Source organism: Pelophylax lessonae (genome assembly GCF_965119305.1).
Source record: "Pelophylax lessonae genome assembly, chromosome: 2".
Taxonomy (NCBI): domain Eukaryota; kingdom Metazoa; phylum Chordata; class Amphibia; order Anura; family Ranidae; genus Pelophylax; species Pelophylax lessonae.
This window is the reverse complement of record NC_138769.1, coordinates 537,085,925-537,093,251: the sequence shown is the minus strand read 5'-3', so window position 1 is coordinate 537,093,251 and position 7,327 is coordinate 537,085,925.

Sequence of the window (7,327 nt, the reverse complement as noted above, 5' to 3'; positions counted from 1 at the left end):
ATGTGCCTGGAGTGGCGATGATAGAGATGATCCAGTAGACGTCTCAGAGGTGCTGGAGAGTCCAGGTGGGAAGCTTGAGGCACTGCAGAGTCCGCTATTTGCTGCTGTGGGTCACAACTGGGTGAGAACAAGGGAGATAAAAGGAAAAACAAAAGAAAGCAAAACAGCAGGGGTAAAGTATACTATAATCCAGCGTAGAGCACTTCACAATCAGGGCCCTGCTAAGATACAGTTGAGAACTTTGAATAGGAACAGGTCCTCGGCCTGTTCCAAACTGTTAAAAAGTAGGCGATATCCAAATGGAAATCTGAGCAGTGTTAATACCGCTAATTCGGGGAACTTGGGATGGTACAGAACAAAATAATCGTTTGCAGCCGAACAGAAGTGTCGGAGCTAGTAGGGTAGAACATTAGAACAGAGAGAGGGTCAACTCCAAAGGAGCCAAAGCGTCCCTGGAAGTCATATAGATCCATTCGATGGCGGGGGCTCGGGGCCCCAGGTGGAGGCACGATCCCCTTGAGAGTCCGCCGTTACCAGAATGTCCCATTGTCGCAGGAGTTCAATGCCTCGATCTAGGGTGGAGACCTTGAATTCTCTATCCCCTTTAGTGATGATAAGGGTGGCAGGATAATTCCATCGGTACTGAATATGGTGGTTTCTAAGGGGTTTGGTTATGGTCACCAGATTCCTTCTTCGGTTCATGGTATGTGCTGAAAGATCCGCATAGAAGGACAGGCCCTGCATGCTGGGAGCCAGATCCACAGCCTTCCTCACTTTCGCCATGAGTTTCTCCTTAATGGTATAAAAATGAATCCTGGCTATGGTACCTCTAGGAAATTTGTCTGGGATGTGTTTGGGTTTCGGAAGTCTGTGAATCCTATCGACCGCCAGATCTCCCAAAGCAGTATCAGGGAGGAGTTCCTGCATAATGGATGTGAGAAAAGCTGCAAGCTCAGGAGGTTTGACTGTCTCAGGGATGCCCCTGATTTTGACATTGTTCCTTCTGGAACGATCCTCAAGGTCAGCGACCTTCGATTTGAGCCAGACCAGTTCATCATCATGTTCATTGTGGGCATCCACCATATTATTGAAGGTGTCTGCAAATTCCCCCATTTTATTTTCAATTGTTGAAACCCTGTCGGCAACCGCTGTGACTGCTGAGTTACACTGTGATACCAGTTGCAGCATGTCTGAATGAATAGCTGATCGTAGGGAGAGCATAACTTCTTTGAACATAGAAGCCACCACGGGTTGATCCCCCGCAGGGATGGTTGCCTGTGTGTCCTGGAACTCCAGGGTGTCATCCACAGACATGCTGTGATGAGGGGAAGACATCGCATGAGACGTCTTTTGTTTAGTCTTTTCAGGGCTGTTGGACTGTGAGGTGGAAGCCGATGAGTGCTGGAAGAGTAAGGGATCAGCCTGCGTGCTCGGGGAGGGTCCCCTCTGAGCCGAGACTGCAGGCTGCTGTGTCGGAGATCTAGTGCGGGACGCTCGTGGCGGGCCGGCGCCATCTTGGCTGGGCGGCCTGGTGTGAGGTGAGAAGAAATCACTCATCTTACCGGGTCTGCTGCGATCTTTTCGCTTGTGCGACATGGTCTGAAGGAGCCAGGGAGTGTCCGCTGTAATTCTGGGCGATCGTGGAGTGACCCTCTCCGTCGTATGAGCTCCGATCTGCCTGTTTAGCGAGGAGCTGCTCGCTCACGCTTCCATCTGCCTCGCTAGCCAGCTCCGCCCCCATCTCTCCCTCTTTTATTGCCTAAACTATTGCCTGTTATATGCCTAACCAAACTGATTCTATACGGTCCAACCACTGAATATGAATGATTTGAGGTGATTTTCTCTCAAACAATAAACCGTAATGTTTATTTCAAGATAAAACCTTCCTTCTCACGTTATATTTGCTGCCTTTTCAAGTGCTCGCATACTGTCCTGATGATAGTCAATTGCTACTAAATGTACCTGAAGTCAATATTTTGAATATTTGGGAAAATTGGGGATACAATGATGGGAAGGGTTTCATGTAATGCAGATTTGTGCCTTTGAAGTATTTTAGTGCATTCTGTTTTAAACTTTAAGACAATGCAGTGTGGTACATAATAAAGAACCCCACAAACTATATTATTAGACATTTTTTTTTTGAGGGCTTTACCTTTATTTTTTTAGGAACATACTTTTCTGTAGCATTTGGATCTGTTGTAGCTAGTACTTCCACCATTCAATTCAGGCCTTTTGCTGCTAGAAAAAAAAAAAAAAATCAGGTGTTGTAGCCAAAACTATTGGGATTCTGCTGTTGTATTTAGGCCAAGCTAAATGCAAATATTATATTAATATATTGTTCAGCAACATCACATACAGACCAAGGATGTAATGTAACCACCTGCCTACTGGACACTTTTACCCCCTACCTGACCAGGCCAAGTTTCAGCTTTCAGCACTTTAATTGACAATTGTGTGGTCATGCAACACTGTACCCAAACTAAGTTTTATCATGTTTTTTTTTTTTTTTTTTTTATACAAACAGAGCTTTCTTTTGGTGGTATTTATTCACCACTAAGTTTTTTTTATTTTTTGCTAAATAAACGATTATAGACCGAAAAATATAAAAATACGTTTTTATAGTTTGTTATAAAATTTAGCAAACAGGTCATTTTTCTCCTTCACTGATGTGCACCAATAGGGCTGCTTTAATGGGAACTGATTATTATTATTATACAGCATTTATATAGCGCCAACAGTTTGCGCAGCGCTTTACAATGTGAGGGAAGACAATACAGTTACAATACAATTCAAAACAGGAGGAACTAGAGGGCCCTGCTCATTAGAGCTTACAATCTTGCCCTGATGAGCACTGATGATGAGGTGGCACTGAAGAGGTGGCACTGATGGACATTCATGGGCACTGATAAGGAGGCACTGTTGGGCACTGATGAGGAGTCATTGATAGGCGTCACTGATCGGTAGCACTGATGGGCACTAATAGGCAGCACTGATAGGTGACACTCATGAGAAGGTACTGATGGACACTGATTGGCAGAACTGATGGGCACTTATTGGAAGCACTGGTGGGGACTGATTAGCAGCAGTGGTGGGCACAAATTGGCAGCACTGGTGGGCACTGTTCGGACTGCACTGATAATCAGGACACTGATTATCAGTGTTTATGTTCCTTTTAGAGAAGCTGGTTATAGGTTCTCTTCTCCTCTTCACATGCTGTCAGTATGAGGAAAGGTGTGCGTATAATCGGCTTCTATTTACATTCATTATCAGCTGTGATCGGACACAGCTGATTACCTGGTAAAGAGCCGCTGATTGACTCTTTACCTCAATCTGTGATCAGCAGTGTTTCCTCTGGACATATGACAACCTCCAAGAACTAACCAGCCACACTGTAGCCGTCATTTGCCTATAGCGCAGTCGGCAAGTGGGTAAAACATTTTTTTTTTCCTAATGCCAACCTTGAACTTTGCATTAAGTCCTGGTTCACACCTATGAGTTTTTTGGTGCTCTTTGCAATTTTGCAAAAGTTACAGTTCATTTAACATGGTTTCCTATAGGACATGTTTTTGTCTATGCTTTTTTCAGCCACTGCGTCTTTGGAAAGGTTCAGAGACTTTTTTGTAATGCAAAAACAGTGCTTTTTTTTTTTTGCTTTTTTGGTTCCGTAGACTTCAATGGAGAAGCTGAAGTTTTTGCTATGATTTTACTGCAATTTGTAATTTTTCACATGAAAAGATATAATACAATATTTACAAAAATGTGAGAGGTGTGCTCTTTTGTGAGATACTGTATCTACATCTATTTATAGATATTTTTTTTATTACGTATGGTCCTAAGTACACATCCAGATAGAAAATATACTTTTCCTTAAAGCCATGTATAAATGGGAGAGTGTTTTTACTGTAGATATTGCTGTATACAATGTAAATTATAATTTTGGTATAAAAGGGTATATCTCTTTCAAATGTACTATTATATATGTTGTCCACTGTACAGCATTCTCCTAATGCCCCATACACACGTGCAGATTATCTGCAGACTTTTGTCTGCAGACTAACCTTTTCTATGTAGTGCAAGGGCCTGCCGGATTGCATACAAATTGAAAGTGTTTAGGTTTGACCTCATATTATATGGTTTTGGTAAGTCTGCAGACAAAAGTCTGCAGATAATCTGCACGTGTGTATGGGGCATTAGAGTCATGCTATTACATAATAAGACTCAATAGTTGTTGCAGATATAATACCAAAGAAACCAACATGTTCCTGCATACAACAAATTTGCAAAAGTGTTAGTGGTCTACGTAGACTGCTTCTATATACTGGATCTAAATTTTTGGATAAGTATGAACGTCTGTGCTCTGGCGCCCTGTCTTAAGCTCAGTACCCTTTTCCTTCTTACCTCCTGTATGTTTAGTCATGCTTCCCAGTATCAGCTATGCACATTGCTTTGTTTTGCCTGACAGCTCTGTCTTGTTTGTCTGAAAGTACTTGTGGATCATTGTCCTTTTGCTGCTCGACTTGCTCTTGCTCTCTGTGATTTCATTCTCATATTCACGTTTATCCTTTACTGTAGATCACTCCACTCACTGATATTAGGTTTAACCATAACTGCATAATAGAAGTACAAAAAAGTAAAAACTGCACAAGTTTAACCACTTTACCACCGGAGGATTTTGCTGTCTTCCGTCCAGGCCACTTTTTGCGATTCGGCGCTGTGCGACTTCAACTGACAATTGCGCGGTCGTGCGACGCCGTACCCAAACGAAATTTACGTCCTTTTTTCTGATAAACAGAGCTTTCTTTTGGTGGTATTTGATCACCTGTGCGATTTTTACTTTTTGCGCTATAAACAAAAAAAGAGCGTTTATTTTGAAAAAATAACAATATTTTTAACATTTTTTTATATGAAATTCCCCCCAAAAAAGATGTAAAAACCAATTTTTTAAAAATTTTTGGCCAATTTGTTTTCTGCTACCTATGTTTGGTAAAAAAAATCACAATAAGCGTATTTTGATTGGTTTGCGCAAAAGTTATTGCGTTTACTAACAAAGGGAAAGATTTCTGTCATTTTTGGTGTTTTTTTTTTTAACGCGTAATGGCGGCGATCTGCGATTTTTTTTTTGTGGGACTGCGACATTGCGGCGGACAGATCGGACCCTTGACTGACATTTTTGACACTTTTGGGGTTACCAGTGACATTACTACAGTAATCAGTGCTATATATATGCACTGTTACTGTAAAAATGACACTGGCAGGGAAGGGGTTAATTTTATTGGAGAGGGAGGGGTTAATGTATGCCTGGTGCTTACTGACGTGTAGGGGGGAGGGGCCTGAGTGAGTCATGGACAGATCGGATGTCCAGCTATGCTGAACAGTCCGATCTGTCACTCCCTGTCACTATGGAGATCCGCCCGCTGTGTTTACACACAGCGGGCGGATCTCCACACTAGATCCCCGGCGATCGGGGCAGAGCAGCGGCGATCGCCGCTGCTCCTCCCCTGGCCCGACTCCCGCTGTGAATGAAAACAGCGGGAGTGAGCCTCCGGCGGCGCGCAAGCGCCGCCCAGAAGGGGGAGTGTCCAGTCACGTTAATACTACGTGGCTGGACGATAACGAACCACTTTGCCGCAGTACTATTACCGTACTCGGTCGGCAAGTGGTTAACATCACAATATCACATGACGATATAATGTCCACCCTGTATTAGGGCTTTTTACAGACCAAATGATGTATATTCCTGTTACTAGCAGCGTCGTGGCATTGATTTGACTTATTTTAAACTAACACATCAAGTTAGCAGTTCAGATATATGCCATGATTGTTTCCATGTGGTACCCCATATGAATAACTGCATGATTAAATATTAAGCAACCTCCCTCTGACATGGTGAAAGATTTCTGGATGAATTTTCCCTCCAGATGTATTTGAGACTACTTATTTCATTCATGACTTACTAAATTATCTTAACAGTTCAGCCACAGGGTATACAAAGCAACTTCCAGACATTTAGTGTGATTGCAGAGGAAAGACCCAGACAATGAAATGTTTACATTTTACCATACTGTATATGGAATTCTTTTCGAATTATTTTTTGTAATTTAATTTTGACGGATATCAGAAAATTGTTTTAGCTTCCCAACATGTCTGGCTATGTGAGATCAGAGCTGTCTCATGTGAGGGAGGCCCACAGATAGATTTTCACTTTTTAAAATAAATACCACATCATGCTAGTAACACTTTGGGGTTTATTTACTACAGATGGAGAGTGCACAATCAGGCTTACTTCTGTATAGGAACCAGTCAGTTTCCAGTTTTCATTGCCAAAGCTTAATTTAACCACTTGCCGACCGGGCCATAGCCAAATGATGGCTACAGCACAGTCGGCTTATTAAGGGAGGGTGTACAATGACGTCCTCCCAGAATCACACTTCCCACATGCCCCCTGGGGGGGCGTGCACACAGAAGTGTCCGTGCTCGCCAGGGTCCATGAGACCAGGTGCATCATGGATCGTAGTAAAGGGCCAATGACAGCGGCCCTTTACCACATGATTGCTCCGTCCATTGATGGAGCGATCGGTTGTCAACAAACCGGCGTATGTCCGGTTCAGTTCTCTCCTCTCCTCGCACGCTGTACACAGTACAGCGTGCGAGGAATGGAGAGAGACCACATCATCGCTCACACCTGCCTCCTCCATGCCTCATTCATGCCTCATTCATACCTCAGTCATACCCATCCATGCCTCAGTCATACCCATCCATGCCTCAATCATGCCCATCCATGCCTCAATCATGCCAATCTGTGCCTCAATCATGCCCATCCGTGCCACATCCATGATCATCCATGCCTCATCTGTGCCCACCCATGCCTCATCTGTGCCCACCCATGCCACCTCAGTGCTCATCCGTGCTCATCCATGTCACATCAGTGTTCATCCATGCCACATCCATGCCACATCAGTGCTCATCCGTGCCACATCCATGCCACATCAGTGCTCATCTGTGCCACATCCATGTCACATCATTGCTCATCTGTGCCACATCCATGCCATGTCAGTGCTCATCCAAGCCATATCCATGCCATGTCAGTGCTCATCCATGCCATATCCGTGCTCATGCGTGCCAAATCCATGCCATGTCAGTGCTCATCCGTGCCATGTTAGTGCTCATCCATGCCACATCCATGCCACATCAGTGCTCATCGGTGCCACTACAGTGCTTATCAGTGTCCTACAGTGCATCACAAAATTGTAATGGGTAGTCAGGAAATGATGGTGCTCCCTGAATGTTGGGCCTCTGTGTGTGGCCAGGCTATGTAAAAGTCTTAAGC